Consider the following 20,265-nt stretch of genomic DNA (forward strand, 5'->3'; position numbering starts at 1 on the left):
CAAGCACAAACCAACAATGAAAAAGCACAGTGGTGATTGGATAGGCAAACGAAAATTTAACGATACAGGTGAAGCCTACAATTAACGTGGCTAAACACAGAAGATGAAATGCACTGGATAGATGAAACGATAAAAAACTGGGAGGAGCATGAAAGATGAAGCCCACAAAAACACGGCTAAAGCTAAAAGATGAGGTGCATAAAAACAATAAAAGCGAAAAGGAGAGAATAGTGGGAAAAACATTTTTGTTTAACTCCTTTGTAAAACCATTACTACTTCAAACAGGCCCCGATAGAAAGATTAACTCTTTTTTCGACAATGAAACCGAGGGTGCACTTACACATTCACCCTCGTGCCTAGCAATCTCGGTTGCTTCCACTATTTCACGTGTCAACTTGTTCCTGTGCTTTTTTATCACAGTGGCTTTTTCGAACAAGGGATGGCAAGGATGTTGTGGGTCACAGTTTCGGCAGTGGACGGGCAGATTCCAGAGTGAAGTACCAGATAAATCGTTCTTGTGTTCCCTCAGCCTATCATTGATACATCGGCCTGTTTGGCCGATGTATACCTTGCGACAGGACAAAGGAATTGAGTAAACGACGCCTTCCGCGCATGCCGTAGAGGGATCTCTGTGCCGAATGGCGCAACCCCTTTTTCTTTTCTCTTTTTCATTTACAATCCTACAGAGCTGCGAAAGGCGCTGAGGGGCGGAAAAAACGACGTCCACTCCTGCTTTCCTTCCAAATTTTTTAAGGTTGTGTGAAATTTGGTGCACGTAGGGGATAACAGCAACCTTTTTATATTGCTTGCGCGCTTCAGCCGGAGCCCTCCTATTCTCGCGCTTGATAATCATCAAGCGCTTGCCACTATGCTTTTCTTTTTTGGCCACATTTGATTTTTGTTTTACGCGTATATTTTGGTTCAATGTTTTCGGGAACCGTCTTCAAAATTGTGTCTGTCATCTGCGCCACTATTTTCACGTGTCGGAGTGTTTCTTTCAAAAGACTTGCTAAGGTTTTTTGCATCTTCTTGCTCTGCTTTTTCCTGCTCTGTTCAAAATTTTTCGGTTTTTTTAGCCTTTGTCATTTTGCCCCACCTGCCTTATCATCTCTGTTTCCACGAGCGCATAAAATCTTTCGCCGCTTGGTGGCGTCGCTGTCATGGGTATATATGCTGTGTTTCGATGATTCTTGAATAAAGTTGAAGTTCAGCGCCTGTGACGTCGTCCTCTGTGCCTTCTGCTCGCACCTTTCTAGCAGGGAACTAACTGTTAACGAATCAGCCTGACTACAACGAAAGACAACTACGTGGGTGATCAAGGAGAGCAGCTTCGGATGTAAAGAAGCACAGCGACAAGGCGGCTGAAATGTTCAGGAGCGGTGCACGCTACGCATGCTTTTTGGCTAAGGTGCGGCATTTAGTTTTAGCAGGAATCAACAGTAAGCTGCTGCTTCCCTCTGCTCTAACCTGCGCCTACTGCTCGCACCTTTCTAGCAGGGAAATAACTTTTAACGAATCAGCCTGACTACGACGAAAGTCAACTACGTGCGTGATCACTGAGAGCAGCTTCGGATGTAAAGCACTGCGACAAGGCGGCTTAACAGTTCGGGAGTGGTGCACGTTACGCACGCTTCTTGGCTAAGGTGCGGCATTCAGTTTTAGCAGGAATCAACCGTAACCTGCTGCTTCCCTCTGCTCTCACCTGCGCCTACTGCTCGCACCTTTCTAGCAGGGAACTAACTGTTAACAAATCAGCTTGACTACGACGAAAGACAACTACGTGGGCGATCACGGAGAGCAGCTTCAGATATACAGAGGCGCTGCGAGAAGGCGGCTGAAAAGTTAAGGAGTGGTGCACGTTACCGACGCTTCTTGGCTAAGATGCGGCATTCAGTTTTAGCAGGAATCCACCGTCAGCTGCTTCTTCCCTCTGCTCTTACTTGCGCCTACTGGTCGCACCTTTCTAGCAGAGAACTAACTGTTAACGGATCAGCCTGACTGCAACGAAAGACAACTACGTGTGCGATCACGCAGTGCAGTTTCGGGTATAAAGAGGCACTGCGTCAAGGCGCCTGAACAGTTCGGGAGTGGTGCTTGTTACGCACGCTTCTTGGCTAAGGAGCGGCTTTCAGTTTTAGCAGGAATCCACCGTCAGCTGCTGCTTCCCTCTGCTCTTACTTGCGCCTACTGCTCGCATCTCTCTAGATGGGAACTAACACTTAACAAATCAGCCTGACTACAACGAAAGACAACTACGTTGGTGATCACGGAGAGCAGCTTCAGATATACAGAGGAACTGCGACAAGGCGGCTGAACAGTTCGGGAGCGGTGAACGCTACGCACGCTTCTTGGCTAAGGTGCGGCATTCAGTTTTAGCAGGAATCCACCGTCAGCTGCTTCTTCCCTCTCCTCTAACCTGCGCCTACTGCTCGCACCATTCTAGCAGGGAACTAACTGTTAACGAATCAGCCTGACTGCAACGAAAGACAACTACGTGTGCGATCACGGAGAGCAGCTTCGGATATAAAGAGGCACTGCGACAAGGCGGCTGAAGAGTTCTGGAGCGGTGGACGTTACGCACGCTTCTTGGCTAAGTTGCGGCATTCAGTTGTAGCAGGAATCAACCGTAAGCTGCTGCTTCCCTCTGTTCTAACCTGGGCCTACTGCTCGCAACTTTATAGCAGGGAACTTACGGTTAACAAATCAGCCTGAGTTAAACAAAAGACAACTACGTGGGTGATCACGGAGAGCAGCTTCGGATATAAAGAAGCACAGCGACAAGGCAGCTGAACAGTTAGGGAGCTGTGCACGCTAAGCACTCTTCTTGACTAAGGTGCGGCATTCAGTTTTAGCAGGAATGCACCATCAGCTGCTTCTTCCCTCTGCTCTAACCTGCGCCTACTGCTCGCACCTTTCCAGGAGGGAACTAACTGTTAACGAATCAGCCTGACTGCAACGAAAGACAACTACGTGGGCGACCACGGAGAGCAGTTTCAGATATAAAGAGGCACTGCGACAAGGCGGCTGAACAGTTCGGGAGCGGTGAACGCTACGCACGCTTCTTGGCTAAGGTGCGCATTCAGTTTTAGCAGTAATCCTCCGTAAGCTGCTGATTCCCTCTGTTCTAACCTGGGCCTACTGCTCGCTCCTTTATAGCAGGGAACTAACGGTTAACGAATCGACCTGAGTAAAACGAAAGACAACTACGTGGGCGATCACGATGAGCAGCTTCAGATATAAAGAGGCGCTGCGACAAGGCGGCTGAACAGTTAGGGAGGGGTGCACGTTACGCACGCTTCTTGGCTAAGTTGCGGCATTCAGATTTAGCTGGAATGCACCGTAAGCTGCTGATTTCCTCTGCTCTAACCTGCGCCTACTGCTCGCACCTTTCTAGCAGGGAACTATTTGTTAACGAATGAGCCTGAATACGACGAAAGACAACTACGTGGGTGATCACGAAGAGCAGTTTCGGATGTAAAGAGGCACTGCGACAAGGCGGCTGAACAGTTAGGGAGCGGTGCACGTTACGCCCGCTTCTTGACTAAGGTGCGGTATTCAGTTTAGCAGGAATCCACTATCAGCTGCTTCTTCCCTCTGCTCTTCCCTGCGCCTACTGCTCGCACCTTTCTAGCAGGGAACTATCTGTTAGGGAATCAGCCTGACTACGACGAAAGACAACTACGTGGGTGATCACGGAGAGCAGCTTCGGATATAAAGAAGCACAGCGACAAGGCGGCTGAACAGTTCGGGAGCGGTGCACGTTACGCAAGCTTCTTGGCTAAGTTGCGGCATTCAGATTTAGCTGGAATGCACCGTAAGCTGCTGATTTCCTCTGCTCTAACCTGCGCCTACTGCTCGCACCTTTCTAGCAGGGAACTATTTGTTAACGAATGAGCCTGAATACGACGAAAGACCACTACGTGGGTGATCACGAAGAGCAGTTTCGGATGTAAAGAAGCACAGCGACAAGGCGGCTGAACAGTTCGGGAGCGGTGCACGCTACGCACGCTTCTTTGATAAGGTGCGGCATTCTGTGTTTGCAGGAATCCACCGTCAGCTGCTTCTTCCCTCTGTTCTTACCTGCGTCTACTGCTCGCACCTTTCTAGCAGGGAACTAACGGTTACCGAATCAGCCTGAGTAAAACGAAAGACAACTAAGTGAGTGATCACAGAGAGCAGCTTCGGATGTAAAGAAGCACAGCGACAAGGCGGCTGAACAGTTCTGGAGAGATGCACGTTACGCACGCTTCTTGACTAAGGTGCGGCATTCAGTTTTAGCAGGAATCCACCGTCCGCTGCTTCTTCCCTCTGCTCTAACCTGGGCCTACTGCTCGCACTTTTATAGCAGGGAACCAACTGTTAACGAATCAGCCTGACTACGACGGAAGACAACTACGTGGGTGATCACGGAGAGCAGCTTCGGATGTAAAGAAGCACAGCGACAAGGCGGCTGAACAGTTCTGGAGAGATGCACGTTACGCACGCTTCTTGACTAAGGTGCGGCATTCAGTTTTAGCAGGAATCCACCGTCCGCTGCTTCTTCCCTCTGCTGTAACCTGGGCCTACTGCTCGCACTTTTATAGCAGGGAACCAACTGTTAACGAATCAGCCTGACTACGACGGAAGACAACTACGTGGGTGATCACGGAGAGCAGCTTCGGATGTAAAGAAGCACAGCGACAAGGCGGCTGAACAGTTCTGGAGATGCACGTTACGCACGCTTCATGACTAAGATGCGGTATTCAGTTTTAGCAGGAATTCACCGTAAGCTGCTGCTTCCCTCTGTTCTAACCTGGGCCTTCTGCTCGCACCTTTATAGCAGGGAACTAACTGTTAACAAATCAGCCTGACTACGACGGAAGACAACTACGTGGGTGATCACGGAGAGCAGCTTCGGATGTAAAGAAGCACAGCGACAAGGCGGCTGAACAGTTCTGGAGAGATGCACGTTACGCACGCTTCTTGACTAAGGTGCGGCATTCAGTTTTAGCAGGAATCCACCGTCCGCTGCTTCTTCCCTCTGCTCTAACCTGGGCCTACTGCTCGCACTTTTATAGCAGGGAACCAACTGTTAACGAATCAGCCTGACTACGACGGAAGACAACTACGTGGGTGATCACGGAGAGCAGCTTCGGATGTAAAGAAGCACAGCGACAAGGCGGCTGAACAGTTCTGGAGATGCACGCTACGCACGCTTCTTGGCTAAGCTGCAGCATTCAGTTTTAGCAGGAATCCACCGTAAGCTGCTGCTTCCCTCTGTTCTAACCTGGGCCTTCTGCTCGCACCTTTATACCAGGAAACTAACTGTTAACGAATCAGCCTGACTACGACGGAAGACAACTACGCGGGTGATCACGGAGAGCAGCTTCGGATGTAAAGAAGCACAGCGACAAGGCGGCTGAACAGTTCTGGAGAGATGCGCGTTACGCACGCTTCTTGACTAAGGTGCGGCATTCAGTTTTAGCAGGAATCCACCGTCCGCTGCTTCTTCCCTCTGCTCTAACCTGGGCCTACTGCTCGCACTTTTATAGCAGGGAACTAACTGTTAACGAATCAGCCTGACTACGACGGAAGACAACTACGTGGGTGATCACGGAGAGCAGCTTCGGATGTAAAGAAGCACAGCGACAAGGCGGCTGAACAGTTCGGGAGCGGTGCACGCTACGCACGCTTCTTGGCTAAGGTGCGGCATTAAGTTTTAGCAGGAATCCACCGTAAGCTGCTGCTTCCCTCTGTTCTAACCTGGGCCTTCTGCTCGCACCTTTATAGCAGGGAACTAACTGTTAACGAATCAGCCTGAGTAAAACGAAAGACAACTACGTGGGAGATCACGGAGAGCAGTTTCGGATATAAAGAGGCACAGCGACAAGGCGGCTGAACAGTTCGGGAGAGATGCACGTTACGCACGCTTCTTGACTAAGGTGCGGTATTCAGTTTTAGCAGGAATTCACCGTAAGCTGCTGCTTCCCTCTGTTCTAACCTGGGCCTTCTGCTCGCACTTTTATAGCAGGGAACCAACTGTTAACGAATCAGCCTGACTACGACGGAAGACAACTACGTGGGTGATCACGGAGAGCAGCTTCGGATGTAAAGAAGCACAGCGACAAGGCGGCTGAACAGTTCTGGAGATGCACGTTACGCACGCTTCATGACTAAGATGCGGTATTCAGTTTTAGCAGGAATTCACCGTAAGCTGCTGCTTCCCTCTGTTCTAACCTGGGCCTTCTGCTCGCACCTTTATACCAGGAAACTAACTGTTAACGAATCATACTGACTACGACGGAAGACAACTACGCGGGTGATCACGGAGAGCAGCTTCGGATGTAAAGAAGCACAGCGACAAGGCGGCTGAACAGTTCTGGAGAGATGCGCGTTACGCACGCTTCTTGACTAAGGTGCGGCATTCAGTTTTAGCAGGAATCCACCGTCCGCTGCTTCTTCCCTCTGCTCTAACCTGGGCCTACTGCTCGCACTTTTATAGCAGGGAACTAACTGTTAACGAATCAGCCTGACTACGACGGAAGACAACTACGTGGGTGATCACGGAGAGCAGCTTCGGATGTAAAGAAGCACAGCGACAAGGCGGCTGAACAGTTCGGGAGCGGTGCACGCTACGCACGCTTCTTGGCTAAGGTGCGGCATTAAGTTTTAGCAGGAATCCACCGTAAGCTGCTGCTTCCATCTGTTCTAACCTGGGCCTACTGCTCCCACCTGTATAGCAGGGAACTAACTGTTAACGAATCAGCCTGAGTAAAACGAAAGACAACTACGTGGGAGATCACGGAGAGCAGTTTCGGATATAAAGAGGCACAGCGACAAGGCGGCTGAACAGTTCGGGAGAGATGCACGTTACGCACGCTTCTTGACTAAGGTGCGGCATTCAGTTTTAGCAGGAATCCAACGTAAGCTGCTGCTTCCCTCTGTTCTAACCTGGGCCTACTGCTCCCACCTGTATAGCAGGGAACTAACTGTTAACGAATCAGCCTGAGTAAAACGAAAGACAACTACGTGGGAGATCACGGAGAGCAGTTTCGGATATAAAGAGGCACAGCGACAAGGCGGCTGAACAGTTCGGGAGAGATGCACGTTACGCACGCTTCTTGACTAAGGTGCGGCATTAAGTTTTAGCAGGAATCCACCGTAAGCTGCTGCTTCCATCTGTTCTAACCTGGGCCTACTGCTCCCACCTGTATAGCAGGGAACTAACTGTTAACGATTCAGCCTGAGTAAAACGAAAGACAACTACGTGGGAGATCACGGAGAGCAGTTTCGGATATAAAGAGGCACAGCGACAAGGCGGCTGAACAGTTCGGGAGAGATGCACGTTACGCACGCTTCTTGGCTAAGGTGCGGTATTCAGTTTTAGCAGGAATTCACCGTAAGCTGCTGCTTCCCTCTGTTCTAACCTGGGCCTTCTGCTCGCACTTTTATAGCAGGGAACTAACTGTTAACGAATCAGCCTGACTACGACGGAAGACAACTACGTGGGTGATCACGGAGAGCAGCTTCGGATGTAAAGAAGCACAGCGACAAGGCGGCTGAACAGTTCTGGAGATGCCCGTTACGCACGCTTCATGACTAAGATGCGGTATTCAGTTTTAGCAGGAATTCACCGTAAGCTGCTGCTTCCCTCTGTTCTAACCTGGGCCTTCTGCTCGCACCTTTATAGCAGGGAACTAACTGTTAACAAATCAGCCTGACTACGACGGAAGACAACTACGTGGGTGATCACGGAGAGCAGCTTCGGATGTAAAGAAGCACAGCGACAAGGCGGCTGAACAGTTCTGGAGAGATGCACGTTACGCACGCTTCTTGACTAAGGTGCGGCATTCAGTTTTAGCAGGAATCCACCGTCCGCTGCTTCTTCCCTCTGCTCTAACCTGGGCCTACTGCTCGCACTTTTATAGCAGGGAACCAACTGTTAACGAATCAGCCTGACTACGACGGAAGACAACTACGTGGGTGATCACGGAGAGCAGCTTCGGATGTAAAGAAGCACAGCGACAAGGCGGCTGAACAGTTCGGGAGAGGTGCACGTTACGCCCGCTTCTTGACTAAGGTGCGGCATTCAGTTTTAGCAGGAATCCAACGTAAGCTGCTGCTTCCCTCTGTTCTAACCTGGGCCTACTGCTCGCACCTTTATAGCAGGGAACTAACGGTTAACGAATCAGCCTGCGTAAAACGAGAGACAACTACGTGGGTGATCATGGAGAGCAGCTTCGGAGGTAAAGAAGCACAGCGACAAGGCGGATGAACAGTTCGGGAGCGGTGCACGTTACGCACGCTTCTTTCCTAAGGTGCGGCATTCAGCGTTAGCAGGAATCCACCGTCAGCTTCTTCTTCCCTCTGTTTTTACCTGGGCCTACTGCTCGCACCTTTCTAGCAGGGAACTAACGGATAACGAATCAGATTGAGTAAAACGTAAGACAACTACATGGGTGATCACGGAGAGCAGCTTCGGTGATAAAGAGGCACTGCGACTAGGCGGCTGAACAGTTCGGGAGCGGTGCACCCTACGCACGCTTCTTGGCTAAGGTGCGGCATTCAGTTTTAGCAGGAATCCACCGTAAGCTGCTGCTTCCCTCTGTTCTAACCTGGGCCTACTGCTCACACCTTTATAGCAGGGAACTAACTGTTAACGAATCAGCCTGACTACGACGGAAGACAACTACGTGGGTGATCACGGAGAGCAGCTTCGGATGTAAAGAAGCACAGCGACAAGGCGGCGGAATAGTTTGGGAGCGGTGCACATTACGCACGCTTCTTGGCTAAGGTGCGGCATTCAGTTTTAGCAGGAAACCTCCGTCAGCTGCTTCTTCCCTCTGCTCTGACTTGCACCTACTGGTCGCACCTTTCTAGCAGATAAATAACTGTTAGTGAATGATGCTGAGTACGACGAAAGAAAACTACGTGGGTGATCACGGAGAGCAGCTTCGGATGTAAAGAAGCACAGCGACAAGGCGGCTGAAGAGTTCGGGAGCGGTGCACATTGCGCACGCTTCTTGGCTAATGTGCGGCATTCAGTTTTAGCAGGAATCCACCGTAAGCTGCTGCTTTCGTCTGTTCTAACCTGGGCCTACTGCTCGCACCTTTCTAGCAGGGAACTAACGGATAACGAATCAGATTGAGTAAAACGTAAGACAACTACATGGGTGATCACGGAGAGCAGCTTCTGATATACAGAGGAACTGCGACAAGGTGGCTGAAGAGTTCGGGAGCGGTGCACGCTACGCACGCTTCTTGGCTAAGGTGCGGCATTCAGTTTTAGCAGGAATCCACCGTAAGCTGCTGCTTCCATCTGTTCTAACCTGGGCCTACTGCTCGCACCTTTATAGCAGGGAACTAACTGTTAACGAATCAGCCTGACTACGACGGAAGACAACTACGTGGGTGATCACGGAGAGCAGCTTCGGATGTAAAGAAGCACAGCGACAAGGCGGCTGAACAGTTCTGGAGAGATGCACGTTACGCACGCTTCTTGACTAAGGTGCGGCATTCAGTTTTAGCAGGAATCCACCGTCCGCTGCTTCTTCCCTCTGCTCTAACCTGGGCCTACTGCTCGCACTTTTATAGCAGGGAACTAACTGTTAACGAATCAGCCTGACTACGACGGAAGACAACTACGTGGGTGATCACGGAGAGCAGCTTCGGATGTAAAGAAGCACAGCGACAAGGCGGCTGAACAGTTCTGGAGATGCACGTTACGCACGCTTCATGACTAAGGTGCGGTATTCAGTTTTAGCAGGAATCCACCGTAAGCTGCTGCTTCCCTCTGTTCTAACCTGGGCCTTCTGCTCGCACCTTTATAGCAGGGAACTAACTGTTAACGAATCAGCCTGACTACGACGGAAGACAACTACGTGGGTGATCACGGAGAGCAGCTTCCGATGTAAAGAAGCACAGCGACAAGGCGGCTGAACAGTTCTGGAGATGCACGTTACGCACGCTTCATGACTAAGGTGCGGTATTCAGTTTTAGCAGGAATCCACCGTAAGCTGCTGCTTCCCTCTGTTCTAACCTGGGCCTTCTGCTCGCACCTTTATAGCAGGGAACTAACTGTTAACGAATCAGCCTGACTACGACGGAAGACAACTACGTGGGTGATCACGGAGAGCAGCTTCGGATGTAAAGAAGCACAGCGACAAGGCGGCTGAACAGTTCTGGAGAGATGCACGTTACGCACGCTTCTTGACTAAGGTGCGGCATTCAGTTTTAGCAGGAATCCACCGTAAGCTGCTGCTTCCCTCTGTTCTAACCTGGGCCTACTGGTCGCCCCTTTCTAGCAGGGAACTAACTGTTAACGAATCAGCCTGACTACGACGAAAGACAAATATGTGGGTGATCACGGAGAGCAGCTTCGAATGTAAAGAAGCACAGCGACAAGGCGGCTGAACAGTTCTGGAGAGATGCGCATTACGCACGCTTCTTAACTAAGGTGCGGCATTCAGTTTTAGCAGGAATCCTCCGTCAGCTGCTTCTTCCCTCTGCTCTGACTTGCACCTACTGGTCGCACCTTTCTAGCAGAGAACTAACGGTTAACGAATCAGCCTGACTACAACGAAAGACAACTGCGTGGTTGATCGCGGAGAGCAGCTTCGGATGTAAAGAAGCACAGCGACAAGGCGGCTGAACAGTTCGGGAGCGGTGCACGTTACTCACCCTTCTTAGCTATGGTGCGGCATTCAGTTTTAGCAGGAATCCACCGTCCGCTGCTTCTTCCCTCTGCTCTAACCTGGGCCTACTGCTCGCACTTTTATAGCAGGGAACTAACTGTTAACGAATCAGCCTGACTACGACGGAAGACAACTACGTGGGTGATCACGGAGAGCAGCTTCGGATGTAAAGAAGCACCGCGACAAGGCGGCTGAACAGTTCTGGAGATGCACGTTACGCACGCTTCATGACTAAGGTGCGGTATTCAGTTTTAGCAGGAATCCACCGTAAGCTGCTGCTTCCCTCTGTTCTAACCTGGGCCTTCTGCTCGCACTTTTATAGCAGGGAACTAACTGTTAACGAATCAGCCTGACTACGACGGAAGACAACTACGTGGGTGATCACGGAGAGCAGCTTCGGATGTAAAGAAGCACAGCGACAAGGCGGCTGAACAGTTCTGGAGAGATGCACGTTACGCACGCTTCTTGACTAAGGTGCGGCATTCAGTTTTAGCAGGAATCCACCGTCCGCTGCTTCTTCCCTCTGCTCTAACCTGGGCCTACTGCTCGCACTTTTATAGCAGGGAACTAACTGTTAACGAATCAGCCTGACTACGACGGAAGACAACTACGTGGGTGATCACGGAGAGCAGCTTCGGATGTAAAGAAGCACAGCGACAAGGCGGCTGAACAGTTCTGGAGAGATGCACGTTACGCACGCTTCTTGACTAAGGTGCGGCATTCAGTTTTAGCAGGAATCCACCGTCCGCTGCTTCTTCCCTCTGCTCTAACCTGGGCCTACTGCTCGCACTTTTATAGCAGGGAACTAACTGTTAACGAATCAGCCTGACTACGACGGAAGACAACTACGTGGGTGATCACGGAGAGCAGCTTCGGATGTAAAGAAGCACAGCGACAAGGCGGCTGAACAGTTCTGGAGATGCACGTTACGCACGCTTCATGACTAAGGTGCGGTATTCAGTTTTAGCAGGAATCCACCGTAAGCTGCTGCTTCCCTCTGTTCTAACCTGGGCCTTCTGCTCGCCCCTTTCTAGCAGGGAACTAACTGTTAACGAATCAGCCTGACTACGACGAAAGACAAATATGTGGGTGATCACGGAGAGCAGCTTCGAATGTAAAGAAGCACAGCGACAAGGCGGCTGAACAGTTCTGGAGAGATGCGCATTACGCACGCTTCTTAACTAAGGTGCGGCATTCAGTTTTAGCAGGAATCCTCCGTCAGCTGCTTCTTCCCTCTGCTCTGACTTGCACATACTGGTCGCACCTTTCTAGCAGATAAATAACTGTTAGCGAATGACGCTGAGTACGACGAAAGAAAACTACGTGGGTGATCACGGAGAGCAGCTTCGGATGTAAAGAAGCACAGCGACAAGGCGGCTGAACAGTTCGGGAGAGGTGCACGTTACGCACGCTTCTTGGCTAAGGTGCGGCATTCAGTTTTAGCAGGAATCCACCGTCAGCTGCTTCTTCCCTCTGTTCTTATCTGCGCCTACTGCTCGCACCTTTCTAGCAGGGAACTAACTAATAACGGATCAGCCTGACTACAACGAAAGACAACTGCGTGGTTGATCGCGGAGAGCAGCTTCGGATGTAAAGAAGCACAGCGACAAGGCGGCTGAACAGTTCGGGAGCGGTGCACGTTACTCACCCTTCTTAGCTATGGTGCGGCATTCAGTTTAGGCAGGATTCCACCGTCAGCTGATTCTTCCCTTGTTTTTATCTGCGCCTACTGCTTGCACCTTTCTAGCAGGGAACTAACTAATAACGGATCAGCCTGACTACAACGAAAGACAACTGCGTGGGTGGTCACGGAGAGAAGCTTCGGTGATAAAGAGGCACTGCGACAAGGCGGCTGAACAGTTCGGGAGCGGTGCACGTTACGCACGCTTCTTGGTTAAGGTGCGGCATTCAGTTTTAGCAGGAATCCACCGTCAGCTGCTTCTTCCCTCTGTTCTTATCTGCGCCTACTGCTCGCACCTTTCTAGCAGGGAACTAACTAATAACGGATCAGCCTGACTACAACGAAAGACAACTGCGTGGTTGATCGCGGAGAGCAGCTTCGGATGTAAAGAAGCACAGCGACAAGGCGGCTGAACAGTTCGGGAGCGGTGCACGTTACTCACGCTTCTTAGCTATGGTGCGGCATTCAGTTTAGGCAGGATTCCACCGTCAGCTGATTCTTCCCTTGTTTTTATCTGCGCCTACTGCTTGCACCTTTCTAGCAGGGAACTAACTAATAACGGATCAGCCTGACTACAACGAAAGACAACTACGTGGGTGATAACGGAGAGCAGCTTCGGATATAAACAAGCACAGCGACAAGGCGGCTGAACAGTTCGGGAGAGGTGCACGTTACGCACGCTTCTTGGCTAAGGTGCGGCATTCAGTTTTAGCAGGAATCCACCGTCAGCTGCTTCTTCCCTCTGTTCTTATCTGCGCCTACTGCTCGCACCTTTCTAGCAGGGAACTAACTAATAACGGATCAGCCTGACTACAACGAAAGACAACTGCGTGGTTGATCGCGGAGAGCAGCTTCGGATGTAAAGAAGCACAGCGACAAGGCGGCTGAACAGTTCGGGAGCGGTGCACGTTACTCACGCTTCTTAGCTATGGTGCGGCATTCAGTTTAGGCAGGATTCCACCGTCAGCTGATTCTTCCCTTGTTTTTATCTGCGCCTACTGCTTGCACCTTTCTAGCAGGGAACTAACTGTTAACGAATCAGCCTGACTACGACAAAAGACAAATATGTGGGTGATCACGGAGAGCAGCTTCGAATGCAAAGAAGCACAGCGACAAGGCGGCTGAATAGTTTGGGAGCGGTGCACATTACGCACGCTTCTTGGCTAAGGTGCGGCATTCAGTTTTAGCAGGAAACCTCCGTCAGCTGCTTCTTCCCTCTGCTCTGACTTGCACATACTGGTCGCACCTTTCTAGCAGATAAATAACTGTTAGCGAATGACGCTGAGTACGACGAAAGAAAACTACGTGGGTGATCACGGAGAGCAGCTTCGGATGTAAAGAAGCACAGCGACAAGGCGGCTGAACAGTTCGGGAGAGGTGCACGTTACGCACGCTTCTTGGCTAAGGTGCGGCATTCAGTTTTAGCAGGAATCCACCGTCAGCTGCTTCTTCCCTCTGTTCTTATCTGCGCCTACTGCTTGCACCTTTCTAGCAGGGAACTAACTGTTAACGAATCAGCCTGACTGCAACGAAAGACAACTACGTGGGCGATCACTGAGAACAGATTCGGATATAAAGAGGCTCTGGGGCAAGGCAGCTGAACAGTTCGGGATCGGTGCACGCTAAGCACGCTTCTTGGCTAAGTTGCGGCATTCAGTTTTAGCAGGAATCCACTGTAAGCTGCTGCTTCCCTCTGTTCTAACCTGGGCCTACTGCTCGCACTTTATAGCAGGGAACTAACTGTTAACGATTCAGCCTGATACGACGGAAGACAACTACGTGGGCGATCACAGAGAGCAGCTTCGGATGTAAAGAAGCACAGCGACAAGGCGGCTGAAAAGTTCTGGAGAGATGCACGTTACGCACGCTTCTTGGCTATGGTGCGGCATTCAGTTTTAGCAGGAATCCACCGTCAGCTGCTTCCTCCCTCTGTTCTTATCTGCGCCTACTGCTCGCACCTTTCTAGCAGGGAACTAACTAATAACGGATCAGCCTGACTACAACGAAAGACAACTGCGTGGGTGGTCACGGAGAGAAGCTTCGGTGATAAAGAGGCACTGCGACAAGGCGGCTGAACAGTTCGGGAGCGGTGCACGTTACGCACGCTTCTTGGTTAAGGTGCGGCATTCAGTTTTAGCAGGAATCCACCGTCAGCTGCTTCTTCCCTCTGCTCTAACCTGCGCCTACTGCTCGCACGTTTCTAGCAGGGAACTAACTGTTAATGGATCAGCCTGACTACCACGAAAGACAAATACGTGGGTGATCACGGAGAGCAGCTTTGAATGTAAAGAGGCACTGCTACAAGGCGGCTGAACAGATCGGGAGCGGTGCACGCTACGCACGCTTCTTGGCTAAGGTGCGGCATTCAGTTTTAGCAGGAATCAACCATAGGCTGCTGCTTTACTCTCTCCAACCTGCGCCTACTGCTCGCACCTTTATAGCATTGAACTAACTGTTAACGAATCAGCCTGAATATTCATTTTAAACGAGCCAGAAGACGCGACACAAAGGAAGAAGCAAACAAGACGAGGCTGGACTAACAACTGAAGTTTTATTGAAAGGAAGAAAACAACGAAGACTCGCACTGAGATGCGCGCGCACATAAGCCGTATCAGTGAAAGGGCACAAAAAAAATTCAATGTCAGGGTCTTACTAACAAGTTATCTAAAAAGGCAAATTCCTTAGCGTGAAGGTTTACCGACGGCTTAGCCACGCACGTGTCCTTAGCCTTAGCAATGTAGAAGGCTTCAACTATCTCGAGACAGATTTGTTTTTCATTTCTATAAACTACAGTAGTGTCGCTGAAGTCAGGCGTGCAAAGAGACAGATCGTCATCCGATTTGCATTCTCGAGATTGCACGTGCAACGCCAGATTAGAGTTCGCCTTCCCACCCAGAGAGTTAGAATGCTCCGTCAGGCGCACATTTAGACATCTGCCCGTCTGCCCGTAGTAGCAGCGACCACAAGGCGGCGGAACGCGATACACCACATTCTTTCTGCAAGGGGTGAGCCGTGGCTTATGTGATACTGTGCATCGGGAACGATCATTTGATGTTTTATCAAGCCTCCTTTTTACGCTGGCGCACAAGCCTCCTATCTTGTTTTTAGCTGTGAAGACAACGCCAACGTCATAGTTCGCCGCAAGTTTCTTGAGTCGGTGTGAAACACCATGGAGGTAGGGAAAGGCGGCCACCTTTTTTCGCCGCACCTCCACGTCAGCATCTTCCGGCCCCGTGTTGCTCTTTCTCAAGCGAGTCAAAACACGTTCAGACAAGCGGGCAAGGTGGGCAGTTGGAAACCCAGCTGCCATTAACTTTGAAACCTGCTGCGAGAATGAGTCCTCAACGGGTGATGGCAAGACTTACGTAAAGCGGACTTGATGCATGCGACTGCCAAGCCATCCTTTACCAACCTCGAGTGGTCAGACTGATAGCTAAGCAGAGGCTTCCCTGACCTGGGGCTGTAGCCCAAACATACGTGATCGTCCCCAAAACAGGTCTAAATCAAGAAACTGCAAATGGTTACCTTTAGGAAATTGAGACGTAAAAGATAGGCCCTGACCGCCCTCCTTGAACATTCCTAGAACATCTTGTGCCAGCCTATCAGAGTCATCCTTGCCTAAGAAAATCAAGTAGTCATCAACGTAGCGAAACGCTACTACGCCGATAACTTCCAAACCAGGCTGTAAAGCAGTCATTTTAAACCAGCCAGAAGACGCGACACAAAGGAAGAAGCAAACAAGACGAGGCTAGCTTCGTGGAGCTGTTGTCTTTTTACCTCAACTCCACGCTTGTCTGTTGGCAAGACAGCATGTACGTCCAGAGGTCAGGCGTTTGCATAGGGTCACAGGTCGCACCTTTGCTCAGCGACATTTTTCTTTCCAAAGTTGACACTGCTTTACAGCCTGGTTTGGAAGCCATCGGCGTAGTAGCGTTTCGCTACGTTGATGACTACTTGATTTTCTTAGGCAAGGATGACTCTGATAGGTTGGCACAAGATGTTCTAGGAATGTTCAAGGAGGGCGGCCAGGGCCTGTCTTTTACGTCTGAATTTCCTAAAGATAACCATTTGCAGTTTCTTGATTTAGACCTGTGCTTTGGGTTGGGAACGATCACGTATGTTGGGGCTACAGCCCCAGGTCAGGGAAGCCTCTGCTTAGCTATCAGTCTGACCACTCGAGGTTGGTAAAAGATGGCTTGACAGTCGCATGCATCAAGTCCGCTTTACGTAAGTCTTGCCATCACCGCGTTGAGGACTCATTCTCGCAGCAGGTTTCAAAGTTAATGGCAGCTGGGTTTCCAACTGCCCACCTTGCCCGCTTGTCTGAACGTGTTTTGACTCGCTTGAGAAAGAGCAACACGGGGCCGGAAGATGCTGACGTGGAGGTGCGGCGAAAAAAGGTGGCCGCCTTTCCCTACCGCCATGGTGTTTCACACCGACTCAAGAAACTTGCGGCGAAGTATGACGTTGGCGTTGTCTTCACAGCTAAAAACAAGATAGGAGGCTTGTGCGCCAGCGTAAAAAGGAGGCTTGATAAAACATCAAGTGATCGTTCCCGATGCACAGTGTCACATAAGACACGGCTCACCCCTTGCAGAAAGAATGTGGTGTATCGCGTTCCGCTGCCTTGTGGTCGATGCTACTACGGGCAGACGGGCAGATGTCTAAATGTGCGCCTGACGGAGCATTCTAACTCTCTGGGTGGGAAGACGAACTCTAATCTGGCGTTGCACGTGCAATCTCGAGAATGCAAATCGGACGATGATCTGTCTCTTTGCACGCCTGACTTCAGCGACACTACAGTAGTTTATAGAAATGAAAAACAAATCTGTCGCGATATAGTTGAAGCCTTCTACATTGCTAAGGCTAAGGACACGTGTGTGGCTAAGCCGTCGGTAAACCTTCACGCTAAGGAATTTGCCTTTTTAGATAACTTGTTAGTAAGACCCTGACATTGAAAAATTTTTTGTGTGCCCTTTCACTGATACGGCTTATGTGCGCGCGCATCTCAGTGCGAGTCTTCGTTGTTTTCTTCCTTTCAATAAAACTTCAGTTGTTAGTCCAGCCTCGTCTTGTTTGCTTCTTCCTTTGTGTCGCGTCTTCTGGCTCGTTTAAAATGAATACTTACCAACTCGCCCAGTCCTCAACCTTGTTGAATCAGCCTGACTACGACGAAAGGCAAATACATGGGTGATCACGGAGAGCAGCTTCGAATGTAAAGAAGCACAGCGACAAGGCGGCTGAACAGCTAGGGAGCGGTGCACGCTACGCACGCTTCTTGACTAAGGTGCGGTATTCAGTTTAGCAGGAATCCACCATAAGCTGCTGCCTGCCTCTGCTCTAACCTGCGCCTACTTCTCGGACCTTTCTAGCAGGGAATTAACGGTTAACAAATAAGCCTGACTACGACAAAAGACAACTACGTGGGTGATCACGGAGAGCAGATTCGGTGATAAAGAGGCACTGCGACAAGGCGGCTGAACAGTTCGGGAGCGGTGCACATTACGCACGCTTCTTGGCTAAGGTGCGGCATTCAGTTTTAGCAGGAATCCACCGTCAGCTGATTCTTCCCTTGTTCTTATCTGCGCCTACTGCTCGCACGTTTCTAGCTGGGAACTAATAACGGATCAGCCTGACTATAACGAAAGACAACTGCGTGGGTGATCACGGAGAGCAGTTTCGGATATAAAGAGGCAGTGCGACAAGGCGGCTGAACAGTTCGGGAGCGGTGCACGCTACGCACGCTTCTTGGCTAAGGTGCGGCATTCAGTTTGAGCAGGAATCCACCGTAAGCTGCTGCTTCCCTCTGTTCTAACCTGGGCCTACTGCTCGCACCTTTATAGCAGGGAACTAACGGTTAACGAATCAGATTGACTACGACGGAAGACAACTACGTGGGTGATCACGGAGAGCAGCTTCGGATGTAAAGAAGCACAGCGACAAGGCGGCTGAACAGTTCTAGAGAGGTGCACGTTACGCACGCTTCTTGGCTAAGGTGCGGCATTCAGTTTTAGCAGGAATCAACCATAACCTGCTGCTTTACTCTGCTCTCACCTACGCTTACTGCTCGCACCTTTCTAGCATTGAACTAACTGTTAACGAATCAGCCTGACTACGACGAAAGACAACTACGTGGATGATCACGGAGAGGAGCTTCGGATATAAAGAAGCGCAGCGACAAGGCTGCTGAACAGCTAGGGAGCGGTGCACGCTACGCACGCTTCTTGACTAATGTGCGGTATTCAGTTTAGCAGGAATCCACCGTAAGCTGCTGCCTGCCTCTGCACTAGGGGGCACGACACCGCATTCAGAATGGTGCACTCACCTCGCCTCTTCTTCCAGGCTGGCCTTGTACTCGGAATACTTGCTGCGACGCCTGACACGGCCTCCCTGCGAGCCTGTGCCTTAACTTCGATGTTATGGCCCGAGGATTGGACGCAGCAACCAGTTACGACAGATCACCAGCGGCTAATCTGGCAACAACGAGCGCATTCCACCACTATCAGCGATGACCACCGGGAATATAAGCAGCCTCCAGCAGCCGCCCCTGCGGGGCACGACACCGCATTCAGAATGGTGCACTCACCTCGCCTCTTCTTCCAGGCTGGCCTTGTACTCGGAATACTTGCTGCGACGCCTGACACGGCCTCCCTGCGAGCCTGTGCCTTAACTTCGATGTTATGGCCCGAGGATTGGACGCAGCAACCAGTTACGACAGATCACCAGCGGCTAATCTGGCAACAACGAGCGCATTCCACCACTATCAGCGATGACCACCGGGAATATAAGCAGCCTCCAGCAGCCGCCCCTGCGGGGCACGACACCGCATTCAGAATGGTGCACTCACCTCGCCTCTTCTTCCAGGTCAGTTACCTAAACGCTTGCCGTTGCGTTAGATCCAGCAATCGTTGTTTCTTTGCGGTGTCGTGCCCTGAGCTGTTGTGTGATGTGTTAGGATTGCTTGACGGCAAAGCCGCTCACGGCGTTAGTAACCTGCTCTTGATGCTCTGCGGCGACGTGGAGACAAACCCTGGTCCCAACCCCGGAAACGAGGATGTACTGTCAACTGTGCTCGCTACGGTACAAAGAATAGAATTAGGTCAAAACGACATTCGGAGCGAATTGACTGCGCTTAAGCACTGGCGTGCCTGTGTTGACGTCGAGCTGAAGCAACTATCTGAAAGGATTCGCACAGTCGAAGTTGATATGGCGGAACGTAAGATTGAGCAGGTTTCGGCAGCATCCGAGTCCGGACCGAATATGTCAGGTACTATTGGCGCACAGCTTCGAAAAATCGAATCGAGATGTGAAGACGCGGAAAACAGACTTAGGCGATCCAATCTGCTGTTTTTTGGCATTCCGGACGAGATGTCTGAAACATGGTCGACAGCAGAAAATAAAGTTATAAATCTCTGTTCCGAGAAACTAGGGGTTAATCTTCAATCTACACAAATTGAAAGATCGCATCGTCTAGGGCAGTTTCAGACTGAGAAATGCAGGCCAATCATAGTAAAACTTACATATTTTAAGGATAAACAACTTATTCTCGAAAACGGAAAGAAGTTTAAAGACACCGATTATGCAGTGCGTGAGGACTTTTCACTACAAACGCGGCTCGCCAGGAAAAAGCTCTTGGAATTTGCCAAATCTAAAAAAACGGCCTACAAGCTCAGCGTAGACAAGCTGCGCATGGGTGATTCAGTATACATGTACGACTCTGACACTGACCAAGTAATAGAAGTCTCACGATAGCTAAGATGCCGAAGCAATGCACGTGTTACCAAAAACCCGATCCAGTCGCCTATAGATAGCATTCCAAGCCCACCTCTCCATTTGACATTCACTAACATACGCAGCCTTCTTCCTAAACGCACCGAACTCTGCTCATATCTTGATAATAGCAACTGTAAT

The sequence above is a fragment of the Amblyomma americanum genome, chromosome 11, assembly GCF_052857255.1.
Source record: "Amblyomma americanum isolate KBUSLIRL-KWMA chromosome 11, ASM5285725v1, whole genome shotgun sequence".
Taxonomy (NCBI): Eukaryota; Metazoa; Arthropoda; class Arachnida; order Ixodida; family Ixodidae; genus Amblyomma; species Amblyomma americanum.